Consider the following 24243-nt stretch of genomic DNA (forward strand, 5'->3'; position numbering starts at 1 on the left):
AATTTCGTACAGAAACTCCATTCGCGAATTTTAAAAATCCGAGATAGCCAAAATGTTGCTCTCGAAGAGTACATCAATTTAAAAAAAAAGTTTCTCTCTAGGCCCAATACGACCCGACTTTCATAGAGTCAAAGTTCACGAATTTGACACATTTCGGCCGCGACAATTCCCTATAACCGTTGCACCGAATTTCAAACCGCTCGCACAGTACTTCCCATTGAGACACATGAACAATCCCCCGCAAGCGTTTTCTCGTAGCTCAAATTTGACGCCGGCGCAAGCGACCGAAATTTCGATGGGGGCCGCCCCAATGGTCACGGAAATGGGCCAAAATTTGACCCCCCCATATCTCGGGCCCTAATTGTCCGCTCGACTTGAAATTTGAAACGTGGCCTAACAGGGTTTCGGCCTTCCTCCCCATGCTCGACAATCGCGGCTCACCATGGGGGGTCCAGGCCTTTTCGCCGTAATGTTAAAAAAAAAACTCGCGAATATCTCCGAAACGGTTCGATAGAATGTCGCAAATTTTGGTGGGAAAGGGCTCCCTATTTTTACCTACAAACGCTCCAAATTTGGTGGTCCTAGCTTCCATAGTTTTGTTATGGCGAATTTTTGAATGTTTAAAAAATAGCCCAAAAATCGAACGGAAATTTCCTACAGAAACTCCATTAGCGAATTTTAAAAATCCGAGATAGCCAAAATGTTGCTCTCGAAGAGTACATCAATTTAAAAAAAAAGTTTCTCTCTAGGCCCAATAGGACACGACTTTCATAGGGTCAAAGTTCACGAATTTGACACATTTCGGCCGCGACAATTCTCTATAACCGTTGCACCGAATTTCAAACCGCTCGCACAGTACTTCCCATTGAGACACATGAACAATCCCCCACAAGCGTTTTCTCGTAGCTCAATTTTTGACCCCGGCGCAAGCGACCGAAATTTCGATGGGGGCCGCCCCAATGATCACGGGAAATGGGCCAAAATTTGACCCCACCCATATCTCGGGCCCTAATTGCCCGCTCGACTTGAAATTTGAAACGTGGCCTAACAGGGTTTCGGCCTTCCTCCCCATGTTCGCCAATCGCGGCTCACCATGGGGGTTCCAGGCCTTTTCGCCGTAATGTTAAAACAAAAACTCGCGAATATCTCCGAAACGGTTCAATAGAAAGTCGCAAATTTTGGTGTGAAAGGGCTCCCTATTTTTACCTACAAAGCCTCCAAATTTGGTGATCCTGGCTTCCATAGTTTTTTTATGGCGAATTTTTGAATGTTTAAAAAGTAGCCCAAAAATCGAACGGAAATTTCGTACAGAAACTCCATTCGCGAATTTTAAAAATCCGAGATAGCCAAAATGTTGCTCTCGAAGAGTACATCAATTTAAAAAAAAAGTTTCTCTCTAGGACCAATAGGACCCGACTTTCATAGGGTCAAAGTTAACGAATTTGACACATTTCGGCCGCGACAATTCCCTATAACCGTTGCACCGAAGTTCAAACCGCTCACACAGTACTTCCCATTGAGACAAATGAACTATCCCTCGCAAGCGTTTTCTCGTAGCTCAAATTTTGACCCCGGTGCAAGCCTCCGAAATTTCGATGGGGTCACGGAAATGGGCCAAATTTTGACCCCCCATATCTCGGGCCCTAATTGTCCGATCGACTTGAAATTTGAAACGTGGCCTAACAGGGTTTCGGCCTTCCTCCCCATGCTCGCCAATCGCGGCTCACCATGGGGGGGGGTTCCGGGCCTTTTCGGCGTAATGTTAAAACAAAAACTCGCGAAAATCTCCGAAACGTTTCGACGGAATGTCCCAAAATTTGGTGTGAAAGGGCTTCCTATTTTTACCTACAAACCCTCCAAATTTGGTGGTCCTAGCTTCCATAGTTTTTTTCTGGCGAATTCTTGAAGGTTTAAAAAATAGCCCAAAAATCGAACGGAAATTCCCTACAGAAACTCCATTCGCGAAATTTAAAAATCCGAGATAGCCAAAATGTTGCTCTCGAAGAGTACATCAATTTAAAAAAAAGTTTCTTTCTAGGCCCAATAGGACCCGACTTTCATAGGGTCAAAGTTCACGAATTTGACACATTTCGGCCGCGACAATTCGCTATAACCGTTGCACCGAATTTCAAACCGCTCAGGCAGTACTTCCCATTGAGACACATGAACAATCCCCCGCAAGCGTTTTCTCGTAGCTCAAATTTGACCCCGGCGCAAGCGTCCGAAATTTCGATGGGGTCACGGAAATGGGCCAAATTTTGACCCCCATATCTCGGGCCCTAATTGTCCGATCGACTTGAAATTTGAAACGTGCCCTAACAGGGTTTCGGCCTTCCTCCCCATGCTCGCCAATCGCGGCTCACCATGGGGGGTCCATGCCTTTTCGCCGTAATTTTAAAACAAAAACTCGCGAATATCTCCGAAACGGTTCGATAGAATGTCGCAAATTTCGGTGTGAAAGGGCTCCCTATTTTTACCTAAAAACGCTCCAAATTTGGTGGTCCTAGCTTCCATAGTTTTGTTATGGCGAATTTTTGAATGTTTAAAAAATAGCCCAAAAATCGAACGGAAATTCCCTACAGAAACTCCATTTGCGAATTTTAAAAATCCGAGATAGCCAAAATGTTGCTCTCGAAGAGTACATCAATTTTAAAAAAAAGTTTCTCTCTAGGCCCAATAGGACCCGACATTCATAGGGTCAAAGTTCACGAATTTGACACATTTCGGCTGCGACAATTCCCTATAACCGTTGCACCGAATTTCAAACCGCTCACACAGTACTTCCCATTGAGACACATGAACATTCCCCCGCAAGCGTTTTCTCGTTGCTCAATTTTTGACCCCGGCGCAAGCGTCCGAAATTTCGATGGGGTCTCGGAAATAATCACGAAAATGGCCCAAAATTTGACCCCCCATATCTCGGGCCCTAATTGGCCGATCGACTTGAAATTTGAAACGTGGCCTAACAGGGTTTCGGCCTTCCTCCCCATGCTCGCCAATCGCGGCTCACCATGGGGGGGTCCGGGCCTTTCGGCGTAATGTTAAAACAAAACTCGCGAAAATCTCCGAAAAGTTTCGTCGGAATGTCCCAAATTTTGGTGTGAAAGGGCTTCCTATTTTTACCTACAAACCCTCCAAATTCGGTGGTCCTACCTTCCATAGTTTTTTATGGCGAATTTTTGAAGGTTTAAAAAATAGCCCAAAAAATCGAACGGAAATTCCCTACAGAAACTCCATTCGCGAATTTTAAAAATCCGAGATAGCCAAAATGTTGCTCTCAAAGAGTACATCAATTTAAAAAAAAAGTTTCTCTCTAGGCCCAATACGACCCGACTTTCATAGAGTCAAAGTTCACGAATTTGACACATTTCGGCCGCGACATTTCCCTATAACCGTTGCACCGAATTTCAAACCTCTCACGCAGTACTTCCCATTGAGACACATGAACTATCCCCCGCAAGCGTTTTCTCGTAGCTCAAATTTTGACCCCGGCGCAAGCGTCCGAAATTTCGATGGGGTCACGGAAATGGGCCAAATTTTGACCCCCCATATCTCGGGCCCTAATTATCCGATCGACTTGAAATTTGAAACGTGGCCTAACAGGGTTTCGGCCTTCCTCCCCATGCTCGCCAATCGCGGGTCACCATGGGGGGTCTTGGCCTTTTCGCCGTTATATTAAAACAAAAACTCGCGAATATCTCCGAAACGGTTCGATAGAATGTCGCAAATTTCGGTGTGAAAGGGCTCCCTATTTTTACCTACAAACGCTCCAAATTTGGTGGTCCTAGCTTCCATAGTTTTGTTATGGCGAATTTTTGAATGTTTAAAAAATAGCCCAAAAATCGAACGGAAATTCCCTACAGAAACTCCATTTGCGAATTTTAAAAATCCGAGATAGCCAAAATGTTGCTCTCAAAGAGTACATCAATTTAAAAAAAAGTTTCTTTCTAGGCCCAATAGGACCCGACTTTCATAGGGTCAAAGTTCACGAATTTGACACATTTCGGCCGCGACAATTCGCTATAACCGTTGCACCGAATTTCAAACCGCTCACGCAATACTTCCCATTGAGACACATGAACAATCCCCCGCAAGCGTTTTCTCGTAGCTCAATTTTTGACCCCGGCGCAAGCGTCCGAAATTTCGATGGGGTCACGGAAATAATCACGAAAATGGGCCAAACTTTGACCCCCCATATCTCGGTCCCTAATTGTCCGATCGACTTGAAATTTGAAACGTGGCCTAACAGGGTTTCGGCCTTCCTCCCCATGTTCGCCAATCGCGGCTCACCATGGGGGATCCAGGCCTTTTCGCCGTAATATTAAAAATAAAACTCGCGAATATCTCCGAAACGGTTCAATAGAAAGTCGCAAATTTTGGTGTGAAAGGGCTCCCTATTTTTACCTACAAACCCTCGAAATTTGGTGGTCCTAGCTTCCATGGTTTTTTATGGCGAATTTCTGAAGGTTTAAAAAATAGCCCAAAAATCGAACTGAAATTCCCTACAGAAACTCCATTCGCGAATTTTAAAAATCCGACATACCAAAATGTTGCTCTCGAAGAGTACATCAATTTAGAAAAAAAAAGTTTCTCTGTAGGCCCAATAGGACCCGAATCTCTAGGCCCAATCGCGGCGCACCGGTCAAAGTTCACGAATTTGACACATTTCGGCCGCGACAATTTCCTATAACCGTTGCACCGAATTTCAAACCGCTCACACAGTACTTCCCATTCAGACACATGAACAATCCCCCGCAAGCATTTTCTCGTAGCTCAATTTTTGACCCCGGCTCAAGCGTCCGAAATTTCGATGGGGTCAAGGAAATGGGCCAAATTTTGACACCCCATATCTCGGGCCCTAATTGTCCGATCGACTTGAAATTTGAAACGTGGCCTAACAGGGTTTCGACCTTTCTCCCCATGCTCGCCAATCGCGGCTCACCATGGGGGTCCGGGCCTTTTTGCCGTAATGTTAAAACTAGAACTCGCGAATATCTCCGAAACGGTTCGATAGAATGTCGCAAATTTTGGTGTGAAAGGGCTCCCTACTTTTACCTACAAACCCTCCAAATTTGGTGGTCCTAGCTTCCATAGTTTTTTTTATGGCGAATTTTTGTAGGTTTAAAAAATAGCCCAAAAATCGAACGGAAATTCCCTACAGAAACTCCATTCGCGAATTTTAAAAATCCGAGATAGCCAAAATGTTGCTCTCGAAGAGTACATCAATTTAGAAAAAAAAAGTTTCTCTCTAGGCCCAATAGGACCCGAATCTCTAGGCCCAATCGCGGCGCACCGGTCAAAGTTCACGAATTTGACACATTTCGGCCGCGACAATTCCCTATAACCGTTGCACCGAATTTCAAACCGCTCACACAGTACTTCCCATTGAGACACATGAACAATCCCCCGCAAGCGTTTTCTCGTAGCTCAAATTTGACCCCGGCGCAAGCGTCCGAAATTTCGATGGGGTCACGGAAATGGGCCAAACTTTGACCCCTCATATCTCGGGCACTAATTGTCCGATCGACTTGAAATTTAAAACGTGGCCTAACAGGGTTTCGGCCTTCCTCCCCATGCTCGCCAATCGCGGCTCACCATGGGGGTCCGGGCCTTTTCGCCGTAATGTTAAAAAAACACTCGCGATTATCTCCGAAACGGTTCGATAGAATATCGCAAATTTTGGTGTGAAAGGGCTCCGTATTTTTACCTACAAACCCTCCAAATTTGGTGGTCCTAGCTTCCATAATTTTTTCATGGCGAATTTGTGAAAGTTTAAAAAATAGCCCAAAAATCGAACGGAAATTCACTACAGAAACTCCATTCGCGAATTTTAAAAATCCGAGATAGTCAAAATGTTGCTCTCGAAGAGTACATCAATTTTAAAAAAAAGTTTCTCTCTAGGCCCAATAGGACCCGACTTTCATAGGGTCAAAGTTCACGAATTTGACACATTTCGGCTGCGACAATTCCCTATAACCGTTGCACCGAATTTCAAACCGCTCACACAGTACTTCCCATTGGGACACATGAACAATCCCCCGCAAGCCTTTTCTCGTAGATCAAATTTGACCCCGGCGCAAGCGTCCGAAATTTCGATAAGGTCACGGAAATGGGCCAAACTTTGACCCCCCATATCTCGGGCCCTAATTGTCCGATCGACTTGAAATTTGAAAAGTGGCCTAAAAGGGTTTTAACCTTCGTCCCCATGCTCGCCAATCGCGGCTCACCATGGGGGTCCGGGCCTTTTCGCCGTAATGGTAAAACAAAAACTCGCGAATATCTCCGAAACGGTTCGATAGAATGTCGCAAATTTTGGTGTGAAAGGGCTACCTATTTTTACCTACAAACCGTCCAAATTTGGTGGTCCTAGCTTCCATAGTTTTTTTTTATGGCGAATTTTTGTAGGTTTAAAAAATAGCCCAAAAATCGAACGGAAATTCCCTACAGAAACTCCATTCGCGAATTTTAAAAATCCGAGATAGCCTATATGTTGCTCTCGAAGAGTACATCAATTTAGAAAAAAAAAGTTTCTCTCTAGGCCCAATAGGACCCGAATTTCTAGGCCCAATCGCGGCGCACCGGTCAAAGTTCACGAATTTGACATATTTCGGCCGCGACAATTCAATATAACCGTTGCACCGAATTTCAAACCGATCACACAGTACTTCCCATTGAGACACATGAAGAATCCCCCGCAAGCATTTTCTCGTAGCTCAATTTTTGACCCCGGCTCAAGCGTCCGAAATTTCGATGGGGTCACGGAAATGGGCCAAACTTTGACACCCCATATCTCGGGCCCTAATTGTCCGATCAGCTTGAAATTTGAAACGTGGCCTAACAGGGTTTCGGCCTTCCTCCCCATGCTTCCCAGTCGCGGCTCACCATGGAGGTCCGGACCTTTTCGCCGTAATGTTAAAACAAAAACTCGCGAATATCTCCGAAACGTTTCGATAGAATGTCGCAAAATTTGGTGTGAAAGGGCTCCCCATTTTTACCTACAAACCCTCCAAACTTGGTGGTCCTAGCTTCCATAGTTTTTTTTTATGGCGAATTTTTGTAGGTTTAAAAAATAGCCCGAAAATCGAACGGAAATTCCCTACAGAAACTCCATTCGCGAATTTTAAAAATCCGAGATAGCCAAAATGTTGCTCTCGAAGAGTACATCAATTTAGAAAAAAAAAGTTTCTCTCTAGGCCCAATAGGACCCGACATTCATAGGGTCAAATTTCACGAATTTGACACATTTCGGCCGCGACAATTCCCTATAACCGTTGCACCGAATTTCAAACCGCTCATACAGTACTTCCCATTGAGACACATGAACAATCCCCCGCAAGCGTTTTCTCGTAGCTCAAATGTGACCCTGGCGCAAGCGTCCGAAATTTCGATAGGGTCACGGAAATGGGCCAAACTTTGACCCCCCATATCTCGGGCCCTAATTGTCCGATCGACTTGAAATTTGAAACGTGGCTAAAAGGGTTTCGGCCTTCGTCCCCATGCTCGCGAATCGTGGTTCACCATGGGGGGTCCAGGCCTTTTCGCCGTAATGTTAAAACAAAAACACGCGAATATCTCCGAAACGGTTCGATAGAATGTCGCAAATTTTGGTGTGAAAGGGCTCCCTATTTTTACCTACAAACCCTCTAAATTTGGTGGTCCTAGCTTCCATAGTTTTTTTATGGCGAATTTTTGAATGTTTAAAAAATAGCCCAAAAATCGAACGGAAATTACCTACAGAAACTCCATTCGCGAATTTTAAAAATCCGAGATAGCCAAAATGTTGCTCTCGAAGAGTACATCAATTTAGAAAAAAAAGTTTCTCTCTAGGCCCAACAGGACCCGAATCTCTAGGCCCAATCGCGGCGCACCGGTCAAAGTTCACGAATTTGACACATTTCGGCCGCGACAATTCCCAATAACCGTTGCACCGAATTTCAAACCGCTCACACAGTACTTCCCATTGAGACACATGAAGAATCCCCCGCAAGCATTTTCTCGTAGCTAAATTTTTGACCCCGCCTCAAGCGTCCGAAATTTCGATGGGGTCACGGAAATGGGCCAAACTTTGACACCCCATATCTCGGGCCCTAATTGTCCGATCGACTTGAAATTTGAAACGTGGCCTAAAAGGGTTTTAGCCTTCGTCCCCATGCTCGCCAATCGCGTCTCACCATGGGGGTCCGGGCCTTTTCGCCGTAATGGTAAAACAAAAACTCGTGAATATCTCCGAAACGGTTCGATAGAATGTCGCAAATTTTGGTGTGAAAGGGCTCCCTATTTTTACCTACAAACCCTCCAAATTTGGTGGTCTTAGCTTCCATAGTTTTTTTTATGGCGAATTTTTGTAGGTTTAAAAAATAGCCCGAAAATCGAACGGAAATTCCCTACAGAAACTCCATTCGCGAATTTTAAAAATCCGAGATAGCCAAAATGTTGCTCTCGAAGAGTACATCAATTTAGAAAAAAAAAGTTTCTCTCTAGGGCCAATCGCGGCGCACCGGTCAAAGTTCACGAATTTGACACATTTCGGCCGCGACAATTCCCTATAACCGTTGCACCGAATTTCAAACCGCTCACACAGTACTTCCCATTGAGACACATGAACAATCCCCCGCAAGCGTTTTCTCGTAGCTCAAATTTGACCCTGGCGCAAGCGTCCGAAATTTCGATAGGGTCACGGAAATGGGCCAAACTTTGACCCCCCATATCTCGGGCCCTAATTGTCCGATCGACTTGAAATTTGAAACGTGGCTAAAAGGGTTTCGGCCTTCGTCCCCATGCCCGCGAATCGTGGTTCACCATGGGGGGTCCAGGCCTTTTCGCCGTAATGTTAAAACAAAACACGCGAATATCTCCGAAACGGTTCGATAGAATGTCGCAAATTTTGGTGTGAAAGGGCTCCCTATTTTTACCTACAAACCCTCCAAATTTGGTGATCCTAGCTTCCATAGTTTTTTTTATGGCGAATTTTTGTAGGTTTAAATAATAGCCCAAAAATCGAACGGAAATTCCCTACAGAAATTCCATTCGCGAATTTTAAAAATCCGAGATAGCCAAAATGTTGCTCTCGAAGAGTACATCAATTTAGAAAAAAAAAGTTTTTCTCTAGGCCCAATAGGACCCGAATCTCTAGGCCCAATCGCGGCGCACCGGTCAAAGTTCACGAATTTGACACATTTCGGCCGCGACAATTCCCAATAACCGTTGCACCGAATTTCAAACCGCTCACACAGTACTTCCCATTGAGACACATGAAGAATCCCCCGCAAGCATTTTCTCGTAGCTCAATTTTTGACCCCGCCTCAAGCGTCCGAAATTTCGATGGGGTCACGGAAAAGGGCCAAACTTTGACACCCCATATCTCGGGCCATAATTGTCCGATCGACTTGAAATTTGAAACGTGGCCTAAAAGGGTTTTAGCCTTCGTCCCCATGCTCGCGAATCGTGGTTCACCATGGGGGGTCCAGGCCTTTTCGCCGTAATGTTAAAACAAAAACACGCGAATATCTCCGAAACGGTTCGATACAATGTCGCAAATTTTGGTGTGAAAGGGCTCCCTATTTTTACCTACAAACCCTCTAAATTTGGTGGTCCTAGCTTCCATAGTTTTTTTATGCCGAATTTTTGAATGTTTAAAAAATAGCCCAAAAATCGAACGGAAATTACCTACAGAAACTCCATTCGCGAATTTTAAAAATCCGAGATAGCCAAAATGTTGCTCTCGAAGAGTACATCAATTTAGAAAAAAAAAGTTTCTCTCTAGGCCCAATAGGACCCGACATTCATAGGGTCAAATTTCACGAATTTGACACATTTCGGCCGCGACAATTCCCTATAACCGTTGCACCGAATTTCAAACCGCTCATACAGTACTTCCCATTGAGATACATGAACAATCCCCCGCAAGCGTTTTCTCGTAGCTCAAATTTGACCCTGGCGCAAGCGTCCGAAATTTCGATAGGGTCACGGAAATGGGCCAAACTTTGACCCCCCATATCTCGGGCCCTAATTGTCCGATCGACTTGAAATTTGAAACGTGGCTAAAAGGGTTTCGGCATTCGTCCCCATGCTCGTGAATCGTGGTTCACCATGGGGGGTCCAGGCCTTTTCGCCGTAATGTTAAAACAAAAACACGCGAATATCTCCGAAACGGTTCGATAGAATGTCGCAAACTTTGGTGTGAAAGGGCTCCCTATTTTTACCTACAAACCCTCTAAATTTGGTGGTTCTAGCTTCCATAGTTTTTTTATGGCGAATTTTTGAATGTTTAAAAAATAGCCCAAAAATCGAACGGAAATTCCCTACAGAAACTCCATTCGCGAATTTTAAAAATCCGAGATAGCCAAAATGTTGCTCTCGAAGAGTACATCAATTTAGAAAAAAAAAGTTTCTCTCTAGGCCCAATAGGACCCGAATCTCTAGGCCCAATCGCGGCGCACCTGTCAAAGTTCACGAATTTGACACATTTCGGCCGCGACAATTCCCAATAACCGTTGCACCGAATTTCAAACCGCTCACACAGTACTTCCCATTGAGACACATGAACAATCCCCCGCAAGCGTTTTCTCGTAGCTCAATTTTTGACCCTGGCGCAAGCGTCCGAAATTTCGATGGCGGTCACGGAAATGGGCCAAACTTTGACCCCCCATATCTCGGGCCCTAATTGTCCGATCGACTTGAAATTTGAAACGTGGCCTAAAAGGGTTTAACCTTCGTCCCCATGCTCGCCAATCGCGGCTCACCATGGGGGTCCGGGCCTTTTCGCCGTAATGGTAAAACAAAAACTCGCGAATATCTCCGAAACGGTTCGATAGAATGTCGCAAATTTTGGTGTGAAAGGGCTCCCTATTTTTACCTACAAACTCTCCAAATTTGGTGGTCCTAGCTTCCATAGTTTTTTTTATGGCGAATTTTTGTAGGTTTAAAAAATAGCCCAAAAATCGAACGGAAATTCCCTACAGAAATTCCATTCGCGAATTTTAAAAATCCGAGATAGCCAAAATGTTGCTCTCGAAGAGTACATCAATTTAGAAAAAAAAAGTTTCTCTCTAGGCCCAATACGACCCGACTTTCATAGAGTCAAAGTTCACGAATTTGACACATTTCGGCCGCGACAATTCCCTATAACCGTTGCACCGAATTTCAAACCTCTCACGCAGTACTTCCCATTGAGACACATGAACTATCCCCCGCAAGCGTTTTCTCGTAGCTCAAATTTTGACCCCGGCGCAAGCGTCCGAAATTTCGATGGGGTCACGGAAATGGGCCAAATTTTGACCCCCCATATCTCGGGCCCTAATTGTCCGATCGACTTGAAATTTGAAACGTGGCCTAACAGGGTTTCGGCCTTCCTCCCCATGCTCGCCAATCGCGGGTCACCATGGGGGGTCCGGGCATTTTCGCCGTTATATTAAAACAAAAACTCGCGAATATCTCCGAAACGGTTCGATAGAATGTCGCAAATTTTGGTGTGAAAGGGCTCCCTATTTTTACCTACAAACCCTCCAAATTTGGTGGTCCTAGCTTCCATAGTTTTTTTCTGGCGAATTCTTGAAGGTTTAAAAAATAGCCCAAAAATCGAACGGAAATTCCCTACAGAAACTCCATTCGCGAAATTTAAAAATCCGAGATAGCCAAAATGTTGCTCTCGAAGAGTACATCAATTTAAAAAAAAGTTTCTTTCTAGGCCCAATAGGACCCGACTTTCATAGGGTCAAAGTTCACGAATTTGACACATTTCGGCCGCGACAATTCGCTATAACCGTTGCACCGAATTTCAAACCGCTCAGGCAGTACTTCCCATTGAGACACATGAACAATCCCCCGCAAGCGTTTTCTCGTAGCTCAAATTTGACCCCGGCGCAAGCGTCCGAAATTTCGATGGGGTCACGGAAATGGGCCAAATTTTGACCCCCATATCTCGGGCCCTAATTGTCCGATCGACTTGAAATTTGAAACGTGCCCTAACAGGGTTTCGGCCTTCCTCCCCATGCTCGCCAATCGCGGCTCACCATGGGGGGTCCATGCCTTTTCGCCGTAATTTTAAAACAAAAACTCGCGAATATCTCCGAAACGGTTCGATAGAATGTCGCAAATTTCGGTGTGAAAGGGCTCCCTATTTTTACCTAAAAACGCTCCAAATTTGGTGGTCCTAGCTTCCATAGTTTTGTTATGGCGAATTTTTGAATGTTTAAAAAATAGCCCAAAAATCGAACGGAAATTCCCTACAGAAACTCCATTTGCGAATTTTAAAAATCCGAGATAGCCAAAATGTTGCTCTCGAAGAGTACATCAATTTTAAAAAAAAGTTTCTCTCTAGGCCCAATAGGACCCGACATTCATAGGGTCAAAGTTCACGAATTTGACACATTTCGGCTGCGACAATTCCCTATAACCGTTGCACCGAATTTCAAACCGCTCACACAGTACTTCCCATTGAGACACATGAACAATCCCCCGCAAGCGTTTTCTCGTAGCTCAAATTTGACCCCGGCGCAAGCGACCGAAATTTCGATGCCGGCCGCCCCAATGTTTACGGAAATGGGCCAAAATTTGACCCCCCATATCTCGGGCCCTAATTGTCCGCTCGACTTGAAATTTGAAACGTGGCCTAACAGGGTTTCGGCCTTCCTCCCCATGCTCGACAATCGCGGCTCACCATGGGGGGTCCAGGCCTTTTCGCCGTAAAGTTAAAACAAAAACTCGCGAATATCTCCGAAACGGTTCGATAGAATGTCGCAAGTTTTGGTGTGAAAGGGCTCCCTATTTTTACCTACAAACGCTCCAAATTTGGTGGTCCTAGCTTCCATAGTTTTGTTATGGCGAATTTTTGAATGTTTAAAAAATAGCCCAAAAATCGAACGGAAATTTCGTACAGAAACTCCATTAGCGAATTTTAAAAATCCGAGATAGCCAAAATGTTGCTCTCGAAGAGTACATCAATTTAAAAAAAAGTTTCTCTCTAGGGCCAATAGGACACGACTTTCATAGGGTCAAAGTTCACGAATTTGACACATTTCGGCCGTGACAATTCCCTATAACCGTTGCACCGAATTTTAAACCGCTCACACAGTACTTCCCATTGAGACACATGAACATTCCCCCGCAAGCGTTTTCTCGTTGCTCAATTTTTGACCCCGGCGCAAGCGTCCGAAATTTCGATGGGGTCTCGGAAATAATCACGAAAATGGCCCAAAATTTGACCCCCCATATCTCGGGCCCTAATTGGCCGATCGACTTGAAATTTGAAACGTGGCCTAACAGGGTTTCGGCCTTCCTCCCCATGCTCGCCAATCGCGGCTCACCATGGGGGGGTCCGGTCCTTTTCGGCGTAATGTTAAAACAAAACTCGCGAAAATCTCCGAAAAGTTTCGTCGGAATGTCCCAAATTTTGGTGTGAAAGGGCTTCCTATTTTTACCTACAAACCCTCCAAATTCGGTGGTCCTACCTTCCATAGTTTTTTATGGCGAATTTTTGAAGGTTTAAAAAATAGCCCAAAAAATCGAACGGAAATTCCCTACAGAAACTCCATTCGCGAATTTTAAAAATCCGAGATAGCCAAAATGTTGCTCTCAAAGAGTACATCAATTTAAAAAAAAAGTTTCTCTCTAGGCCCAATACGACCCGACTTTCATAGAGTCAAAGTTCACGAATTTGACACATTTCGGCCGCGACATTTCCCTATAACCGTTGCACCGAATTTCAAACCTCTCACGCAGTACTTCCCATTGAGACACATGAACTATCCCCCGCAAGCGTTTTCTCGTAGCTCAAATTTTGACCCCGGCGCAAGCGTCCGAAATTTCGATGGGGTCACGGAAATGGGCCAAATTTTGACCCCCCATATCTCGGGCCCTAATTATCCGATCGACTTGAAATTTGAAACGTGGCCTAACAGGGTTTCGGCCTTCCTCCCCATGCTCGCCAATCGCGGGTCACCATGGGGGGTCCGGGCCTTTTCGCCGTTATATTAAAACAAAAACTCGCGAATATCTCCGAAACGGTTCGATAGAATGTCGCAAATTTCGGTGTGAAAGGGCTCCCTATTTTTACCTACAAACGCTCCAAATTTGGTGGTCCTAGCTTCCATAGTTTTGTTATGGCGAATTTTTGAATGTTTAAAAAATAGCCCAAAAATCGAACGGAAATTCCCTACAGAAACTCCATTTGCGAATTTTAAAAATCCGAGATAGCCAAAATGTTGCTCTCAAAGAGTACATCAATTTAAAAAAAAGTTTCTTTCTAGGCCCAATAGGACCCGACTTTCATAGGGTCAAAGTTCACGAATTTGACACATTTCGGCCGCGACAATTCGCTATAACCGTTGCACCGAATTTCAAACCGCTCACGCAATACTTCCCATTGAGACACATGAACAATCCCCCGCAAGCGTTTTCTCGTAGCTCAATTTTTGACCCCGGCGCAAGCGTCCGAAATTTCGATGGGGTCACGGAAATAATCACGAAAATGGGCCAAACTTTGACCCCCCATATCTCGGTCCCTAATTGTCCGATCGACTTGAAATTTGAAACGTGGCCTAACAGGGTTTCGGCCTTCCTCCCCATGTTCGCCAATCGCGGCTCACCATGGGGGATCCAGGCCTTTTCGCCGTAATGTTAAAAATAAAACTCGCGAATATCTCCGAAACGGTTCAATAGAAAGTCGCAAATTTTGGTGTGAAAGGGCTCCCTATTTTTACCTACAAACCCTCGAAATTTGGTGGTCCTAGCTTCCATGGTTTTTTATGGCGAATTTCTGAAGGTTTAAAAAATAGCCCAAAAATCGAACGGAAATTCCCTACAGAAACTCCATTCGCGAATTTTAAAAATCCGAGATACCAAAATGTTGCTCTCGAAGAGTACATCAATTTAGAAAAAAAAAGTTTCTCTCTAGGCCCAATAGGACCCGAATCTCTAGGCCCAATCGCGGCGCACCGGTCAAAGTTCACGAATTTGACACATTTCGGCCGCGACAATTCCCTATAACCGTTGCACCGAATTTCAAACCGCTCACACAGTACTTCCCATTCAGACACATGAACAATCCCCCGCAAGCATTTTCTCGTAGCTCAATTTTTGACCCCGGCTCAAGCGTCCGAAATTTCGATGGGGTCAAGGAAATGGGCCAAATTTTGACACCCCATATCTCGGGCCCTAATTGTCCGATCGACTTGAAATTTGAAACGTGGCCTAACAGGGTTTCGACCTTTCTCCCCATGCTCGCCAATCGCGGCTCACCATGGGGGTCCGGGCCTTTTTGCCGTAATGTTAAAACTAGAACTCGCGAATATCTCCGAAACGGTTCGATAGAATGTCGCAAATTTTGGTGTGAAAGGGCTCCCTACTTTTACCTACAAACCCTCCAAATTTGGTGGTCCTAGCTTCCATAGTTTTTTTTATGGCGAATTTTTGTAGGTTTAAAAAATAGCCCAAAAATCGAACGGAAATTCCCTACAGAAACTCCATTCGCGAATTTTAAAAATCCGAGATAGCCAAAATGTTGCTCTCGAAGAGTACATCAATTTAGAAAAAAAAAGTTTCTCTCTAGGCCCAATAGGACCCGAATCTCTAGGCCCAATCGCGGCGCACCGGTCAAAGTTCACGAATTTGACACATTTCGGCCGCGACAATTCCCTATAACCGTTGCACCGAATTTCAAACCGCTCACACAGTACTTCCCATTGAGACACATGAACAATCCCCCGCAAGCGTTTTCTCGTAGCTCAAATTTGACCCCGGCGCAAGCGTCCGAAATTTCGATGGGGTCACGGAAATGGGCCAAACTTTGCCCCTCATATCTCGGGCACTAATTGTCCGATCGACTTGAAATTTAAAACGTGGCCTAACAGGGTTTCGGCCTTCCTCCCCATGCTCGCCAATCGCGGCTCACCATGGGGGTCCGGGCCTTTTCGCCGTAATGTTAAAAAAACACTCGCGATTATCTCCGAAACGGTTCGATAGAATATCGCAAATTTTGGTGTGAAAGGGCTCCGTAATTTTACCTACAAACCCTCCAAATTTGGTGGTCCTAGCTTCCATAATTTTTTCATGGCGAATTTGTGAAAGTTTAAAAAATAGCCCAAAAATCGAACGGAAATTCACTACAGAAACTCCATTCGCGAATTTTAAAAATCCGAGATAGTCAAAATGTTGCTCTCGAAGAGTACATCAATTTTAAAAAAAAGTTTCTCTCTAGGCCCAATAGGACCCGACTTTCATAGGGTCAAAGTTCACGAATTTGACACATTTCGGCTGCGACAATTCCCTATAACCGTTGCACCGAATTTCAAACCGCTCACACAGTACTTCCCATTGGGACACATGAACAATCCCCCGCAAGCCTTTTCTCGTAGATCAAATTTGACCCCGGCGCAAGCGTCCGAAATTTCGATAAGGTCACGGAAATGGGCCAAACTTTGACCCCCCATATCTCGGGCCCTAATTGTCCGATCGACTTGAAATTTGAAAAGTGGCCTAAAAGGGTTTTAACCTTCGTCCCCATGCTCGCCAATCGCGGCTCACCATGGGGGTCCGGGCCTTTTCGCCGTAATGGTAAAACAAAAACTCGCGAATATCTCCGAAACGGTTCGATAGAATGTCGCAAATTTTGGTGTGAAAGGGCTACCTATTTTTACCTACAAACCGTCCAAATTTGGTGGTCCTAGCTTCCATAGTTTTTTTTTATGGCGAATTTTTGTAGGTTTAAAAAATAGCGCAAAAATCGAACGGAAATTCCCTACAGAAACTCCATTCGCGAATTTTAAAAATCCGAGATAGCCTATATGTTGCTCTCGAAGAGTACATCAATTTAGAAAAAAAAAGTTTCTCTCTAGGCCCAATAGGACCCGAATTTCTAGGCCCAATCGCGGCGCACCGGTCAAAGTTCACGAATTTGACATATTTCGGCCGCGACAATTCAATATAACCGTTGCACCGAATTTCAAACCGATCACACAGTACTTCCCATTGAGACACATGAAGAATCCCCCGCAAGCATTTTCTCGTAGCTCAATTTTTGACCCCGGCTCAAGCGTCCGAAATTTCGATGGGGTCACGGAAATGGGCCAAACTTTGACACCCCATATCTCGGGCCCTAATTGTCCGATCAGCTTGAAATTTGAAACGTGGCCTAACAGGGTTTCGGCCTTCCTCCCCATGCTTCCCAGTCGCGGCTCACCATGGAGGTCCGGACCTTTTCGCCGTAATGTTAAAACAAAAACTCGCGAATATCTCCGAAACGTTTCGATAGAATGTCGCAAAATTTGGTGTGAAAGGGCTCCCCATTTTTACTTACAAACAATCCAAATTTGGTGGTCCTAGCTTCCATAGTTTTTGTATGGCGAATTTTTGAAAGTTTAAAAAATAGCCCAAAAATCGAACGGAAATTCACTACAGAAACTCCATTAGCGAATTTTAAAAATCCGAGATAGTCAAAATGTTGCTCTCGAAGAGTACATCAATTTTAAAAAAAAGTTTCTCTCTAGGCCCAATAGGACCCGACTTTCATAGGGTCAAAGTTCACGAATTTGACACATTTCGGCTGCGACAATTCCCTATAACCGTTGCACCGAATTTCAAACCGCTCACACAGTACTTCCCATTGGGACACATGAACAATCCCCCGCAAGCCTTTTCTCGTAGCTCAAATTTGACCCCGGCGCAAGCGTCCGAAATTTCGATAGGGTCACTGAAATGGGCCAAACTTTGACCCCCCATATCTCGGGCCCTAATTGTCCGATCGACTTGAAATTTGAGACGTGGCCTAAAAGGGTTTTAGCCTTCGTCCCCATGCTCGCCAATCGCGGCTCACCATGGGGGTCCGGGCATTTTCGCCGTAATGGTAAAACAAAAACTCGCGAATATCTCATAAACGGTTCGATAGAATGTCGCAAATTTTGGTGTGAAAGGGCTCCCTATTTTTACCTACAAACCCTCCAAATTTGGTGGTCCTAGCTTCCATAGTTTTTTTTTATGGCGAATTTTTGTAGGTTTAAAAATAGCCCGAAAATCGAACGGAAATTCCCTACAGAAACTCCATTCGCGAATTTTAAAAATCCGAGATAGCCAAAATGTTGCTCTCGAGGAGTACATCAATTTAGAAAAAAAAAGTTTCTCTCTAGGCCCAATAGGACCCGACATTCATAGGGTCAAATTTCACGAATTTGACACATTTCTGCCGCGACAATTCCCTATAACCGTTGCACCGAATTTCAAACCGCTCACACAGTACTTCCCATTGAGACACATGAAGAATCCCCCGCAGGCATTTTCTCGTAGCTCAATTTTTGACCCCGCCTCAAGCGTCCGAAATTTCGATGGGGTCACGGAAAAGGGCCAAACTTTGACACCCCATATCTCGGGCCATAATTGTCCGATCGACTTGAAATTTGAAACGTGGCCTAAAAGGGTTTTAGCCTTCGTCCCCATGCTCGCCAATCGCGGCTCACCATGGGGGTCCGGGCCTTTTCGCCGTAATGGTAAAAAAAAAACTCGCGAATATCTCCGAAACGGTTCGATAGAATGTCGCAAATTTTGGTGTGAAAGGGCTCCCTATTTTTACCTACAAACCCTCCAAACTTGGTGGTCCTAGCTTCCATAGTTTTTTTTTATGGCGAATTTTTGTAGGTTTAAAAAATAGCCCGAAAATCGAACGGAAATTCCCTACAGAAACTCCATTCGCGAATTTTAAAAATCCGAGATAGCCAAAATGTTGCTCTCGAAGAGTACATCAAATTAGAAAAAAAAAAGTTTCTCTCTAGGCCCAATAGGACCCGACATTCATAGGGTCAAATTTCACGAATTTGACACATTTCGGCCGCGACAATTCCCTATAACCGTTGCACCGAATTTCAAACCGCTCATACAGTACTTCCCATTGAGACACATGAACAATCCCCCGCAAGCGTTTTCTCGTAACTCAAATGTGACCCTGGCGCAAGCGTCCGAAATTTCGATAGGGTCACGGAAATGGGCCAAACTTTGACCCCCCATATCTCGGGCCCTAATTGTCCGATCGACTTGAAATTTGAAACGTGGCTAAAAGGGTTTCGGCCTTCGTCCCCATGCTCGCGAATCGTGGTTCACCATGGGGGGTCCAGGCCTTTTCGCCGTAATGTTAAAACAAAAACACGCGAATATCTCCGAAACGGTTCGATAGAATGTCGCAAATTTTGGTGTGAAAGGGCTCCCTATTTTTACCTACAAACCCTCTAAATTTGGTGGTCCTAGCTTCCATAGTTTTTTTATGGCGAATTTTTGAATGTTTAAAAAATAGCCCAAAAATCGAACGGAAATTACCTACAGAAACTCCATTCGTGAATTTTAAAAATCCGAGATAGCCAAAATGTTGCTCTCGAAGAGTACATCAATTTAGAAAAAAAAGTTTCTCTCTAGGCCCAACAGGACCCGAATCTCTAGGCCCAATCGCGGCGCACCGGTCAAAGTTCACGAATTTGACACATTTCGGCCGCGACAATTCCCAATAACCGTTGCACCGAATTTCAAACCGCTCACACAGTACTTCCCATTGAGACACATGAAGAATCCCCCGCAAGCATTTTCTCGTAGCTAAATTTTTGACCCCGCCTCAAGCGTCCGAAATTTCGATGGGGTCACGGAAATGGGCCAAACTTTGACACCCCATATCTCGGGCCCTAATTGTCCGATCGACTTGAAATTTGAAACGTGGCCTAAAAGGGTTTTAGCCATCGTCCCCATGCTCGCCAATCGCGTCTCACCATGGGGGTCCGGGCCTTTTCGCCGTAATGGTAAAACAAAAACTCGTGAATATCTCCGAAACGGTTCGATAGAATGTCGCAAATTTTGGTGTGAAAGGGCTCCCTATTTTTACCTACAAACCCTCCAAATTTGGTGGTCTTAGCTTCCATAGTTTTTTTTATGGCGAATTTTTGTAGGTTTAAAAAATAGCCCGAAAATCGAACGGAAATTCCCTACAGAAACTCCATTCGCGAATTTTAAAAATCCGAGATAGCCAAAATGTTGCTCTCGAAGAGTACATCAATTTAGAAAAAAAAAGTTTCTCTCTAGGGCCAATCGCGGCGCACCGGTCAAAGTTCACGAATTTGACACATTTCGGCCGCGACAATTCCCTATAACCGTTGCACCGAATTTCAAACCGCTCACACAGTACTTCCCATTGAGACACATGAACAATCCCCCGCAAGCGTTTTCTCGTAGCTCAAATTTGACCCTGGCGCAAGCGTCCGAAATTTCGATAGGGTCACGGAAATGGGCCAAACTTTGACCCCCCATATCTCGGGCCCTAATTGTCCGATCGACTTGAAATTTGAAACGTGGCTAAAAGGGTTTCGGCCTTCGTCCCCATGCCCGCGAATCGTGGTTCACCATGGGGGGTCCAGGCCTTTTCGCCGTAATGTTAAAACAAAACACGCGAATATCTCCGAAACGGTTCGATAGAATGTCGCAAATTTTGGTGTGAAAGGGCTCCCTATTTTTACCTACAAACCCTCCAAATTTGGTGATCCTAGCTTCCATAGTTTTTTTTATGGCGAATTTTTGTAGGTTTAAATAATAGCCCAAAAATCGAACGGAAATTCCCTACAGAAATTCCATTCGCGAATTTTAAAAATCCGAGATAGCCAAAATGTTGCTCTCGAAGAGTACATCAATTTAGAAAAAAAAAGTTTTTCTCTAGGCCCAATAGGACCCGAATCTCTAGGCCCAATCGCGGCGCACCGGTCAAAGGTCACGAATTTGACACATTTCGGCCGCGACAATTCCCAATAACCGTTGCACCGAATTTCAAACCGCTCACACAGTACTTCCCATTGAGACACATGAAGAATCCCCCGCAAGCATTTTCTCGTAGCTCAATTTTTGACCCCGCCTCAAGCGTCCGAAATTTCGATGGGGTCACGGAAAAGGGCCAAACTTTGACACCCCATATCTCGGGCCATAATTGTCCGATCGACTTGAAATTTGAAACGTGGCCTAAAAGGGTTTTAGCCTTCGTCCCCATGCTCGCGAATCGTGGTTCACCATGGGGGGTCCAGGCCTTTTCGCCGTAATGTTAAAACAAAAACACGCGAATATCTCCGAAACGGTTCGATAGAATGTCGCAAATTTTGGTGTGAAAGGGCTCCCTATTTTTACCTACAAACCCTCTAAATTTGGTGGTCCTAGCTTCCATAGTTTTTTTATGGCGAATTTTTGAATGTTTAAAAAATAGCCCAAAAATCGAACGGAAATTACCTACAGAAACTCCATTCGCGAATTTTAAAAATCCGAGATAGCCAAAATGTTGCTCTCGAAGAGTACATCAATTTAGAAAAAAAAGTTTCTCTCTAGGCCCAATAGGACCCGAATCTCTAGGCCCAATCGCGGCGCACCTGTCAAAGTTCACGAATTTGACACATTTCGGCCGCGACAATTCCCAATAACCGTTGCACCGAATTTCAAACCGCTCACACAGTACTTCCCATTGAGACACATGAACAATCCCCCGCAAGCGTTTTCTCGTAGCTCAATTTTTGACCCTGGCGCAAGCGTCCGAAATTTCGATGGCGGTCACGGAAATGGGCCAAACTTTGACCCCCCATATCTCGGGCCCTAATTGTCCGATCGACTTGAAATTTGAAACGTGGCCTAAAAGGGTTTAACCTTCGTCCCCATGCTCGCCAATCGCGGCTCACCATGGGGGTCCGGGCCTTTTCGCCGTAATGGTAAAACAAAAACTCGCGAATATCTCCGAAACGGTTCGATAGAATGTCGCAAATTTTGGTGTGAAAGGGCTCCCTATTTTTACCTACAAACTCTCCAAATTTGGTGGTCCTAGCTTCCATAGTTTTTTTTATGGCGAATTTTTGTAGGTTTAAAAAATAGCCCAAAAATCGAACGGAAATTCCCTACAGAAATTCCATTCGCGAATTTTAAAAATCCGAGATAGCCAAAATGTTGCTCTCGAAGAGTACATCAATTTAGAAAAAAAAAGTTGCTCTCTAGGCCCAATAGGACCCGACTTTCATAGGGTCAAATTTCACGAATTTGACACATTTCGGCCGCGACAATTCCCTATAACCGTTGCACCGAATTTCAAACCGCTCACACAGTACTTCCCATTGAGACACATGAACAATCCCCCGCAAGCGTTTTCTCGTAGCTCAAATTTGACCCCGGCGCAAGCGTCCGAAATTTCGATGGGGTCACGGAAATGGGCCAAACTTTGACCCCCATATCTCGGGCCCTAATTGTCCGATCGACTTGAAATTTGAAACGTGGCCTAACAGGGTTTCGGACTTTCTCCCCATGCTCGCCAATCGCGGCTCACCATGGGGGTCCGGGCCTTTTCGCCGTAATGGTAAAACTAAAACTCGCGAATATCTCCGAAACGGTTCGATAGAATATCGGAAATTTTGGTGTGAAAGGGCTCCCTATTTTTACCTACAAACCCTCCAAATTTGGTGGTCCTAGCTTCCATAGTTTTTTTTTATGGCGAATTTTTGTAGGTTTAAAAAATAGCCCGAAAATCGAACGGAAATTCCCTACAGAAACTCCATTCGCGAATTTTAAAAATCCGAGATAGCCAAAATGTTGCTCCCGAAGAGTACATCAATTTAGAAAAAAAAAGTTTCTCTCTAGGGCCAATCGCGGCGCACCGGTCAAAGTTCACGAATTTGACACATTTCGGCCGCGACAATTCCCTATAACCGTTGCACCGAATTTCAAACCGCTCACACAGTACTTCCCATTGAGACACATGAACAATCCCCCGCAAGCGTTTTCTCGTAGCTCAAATTTGACCCTGGCGCAAGCGTCCGAAATTTCGATAGGGTCACGGAAATGGGCCAAACTTTGACCCCCCATATCTCGGGCCCTAATTGTCCGATCGACTTGAAATTTGAAACGTGGCTAAAAGGGTTTCGGCCTTCGTCCCCATGCCCGCGAATCGTGGTTCACCACGGGGGGTCCAGGCCTTTTCGCCGTAATGTTAAAACAAAAACACGCGAATATCTCCGAAACGGTTCGATAGAATGTCGCAAACTTTGGTGTGAAAGGGCTCCCTATTTTTACCTACAAACCCTCTAAATTTGGTGGTTCTAACTTCCATAGTTTTTTTATGGCGAATTTTTGAATGTTTAAAAAATAGCCCAAAAATCGAACGGAAATTCCCTACAGAAACTCCATTCGCGAATTTTAAAAATCCGAGATAGCCAAAATGTTGCTCTCGAAGAGTACATCAATTTAGAAAAAAAAGTTTCTCTCTAGGCCCAATAGGACCCGAATCTCTAGGCCCAATCGCGGCGCACCTGTCAAAGTTCACGAATTTGACACATTTCGGCCGCGACAATTCCCAATAACCGTTGCACCGAATTTCAAACCGCTCACACAGTACTTCCCATTGAGACACATGAACAATCCCCCGCAAGCGTTTTCTCGTAGCTCAATTTTTGACCCTGGCGCAAGCGTCCGAAATTTCGATGGCGGTCACGGAAATGGGCCAAACTTTGACCCCCCATATCTCGGGCCCTAATTGTCCGATCGACTTGAAATTTGAAACGTGGCCTAAAAGGGTTTAACCTTCGTCCCCATGCTCGCCAATCGCGGCTCACCATGGGGGTCCGGGCCTTTTCGCCGTAATGGTAAAACAAAAACTCGCGAATATCTCCGAAACGGTTCGATAGAATGTCGCAAATTTTGGTGTGAAAGGGCTCCCTATTTTTACCTACAAACTCTCCAAATTTGGTGGTCCTAGCTTCCATAGTTTTTTTTATGGCGAATTTTTGTAGGTTTAAAAAATAGCCCAAAAATCGAACGGAAATTCCCTACAGAAATTCCATTCGCGAATTTTAAAAATCCGAGATAGCCAAAATGTTGCTCTCGAAGAGTACATCAATTTAGAAAAAAAAAGTTGCTCTCTAGGCCCAATAGGACCCGACTTTCATAGGGTCAAATTTCACGAATTTGACACATTTCGGCCGCGACAATTCCCTATAACCGTTGCACCGAATTTCAAACCGCTCACACAGTACTTCCCATTGAGACACATGAACAATCCCCCGCAAGCGTTTTCTCGTAGCTCAAATTTGACCCCGGCGCAAGCGTCCGAAATTTCGATGGGGTCACGGAAATGGGCCAAACTTTGACCCCCATATCTCGGGCCCTAATTGTCCGATCGACTTGAAATTTGAAACGTGGCCTAACAGGGTTTCGGACTTTCTCCCCATGCTCGCCAATCGCGGCTCACCATGGGGGTCCGGGCCTTTT

This window comes from Stegodyphus dumicola, chromosome 3, assembly GCF_044657685.1.
Source record: "Stegodyphus dumicola isolate Sdum_Otavi_A_Nest chromosome 3, ASM4465768v1".
Taxonomy (NCBI): Eukaryota; Metazoa; Arthropoda; class Arachnida; order Araneae; family Eresidae; genus Stegodyphus; species Stegodyphus dumicola.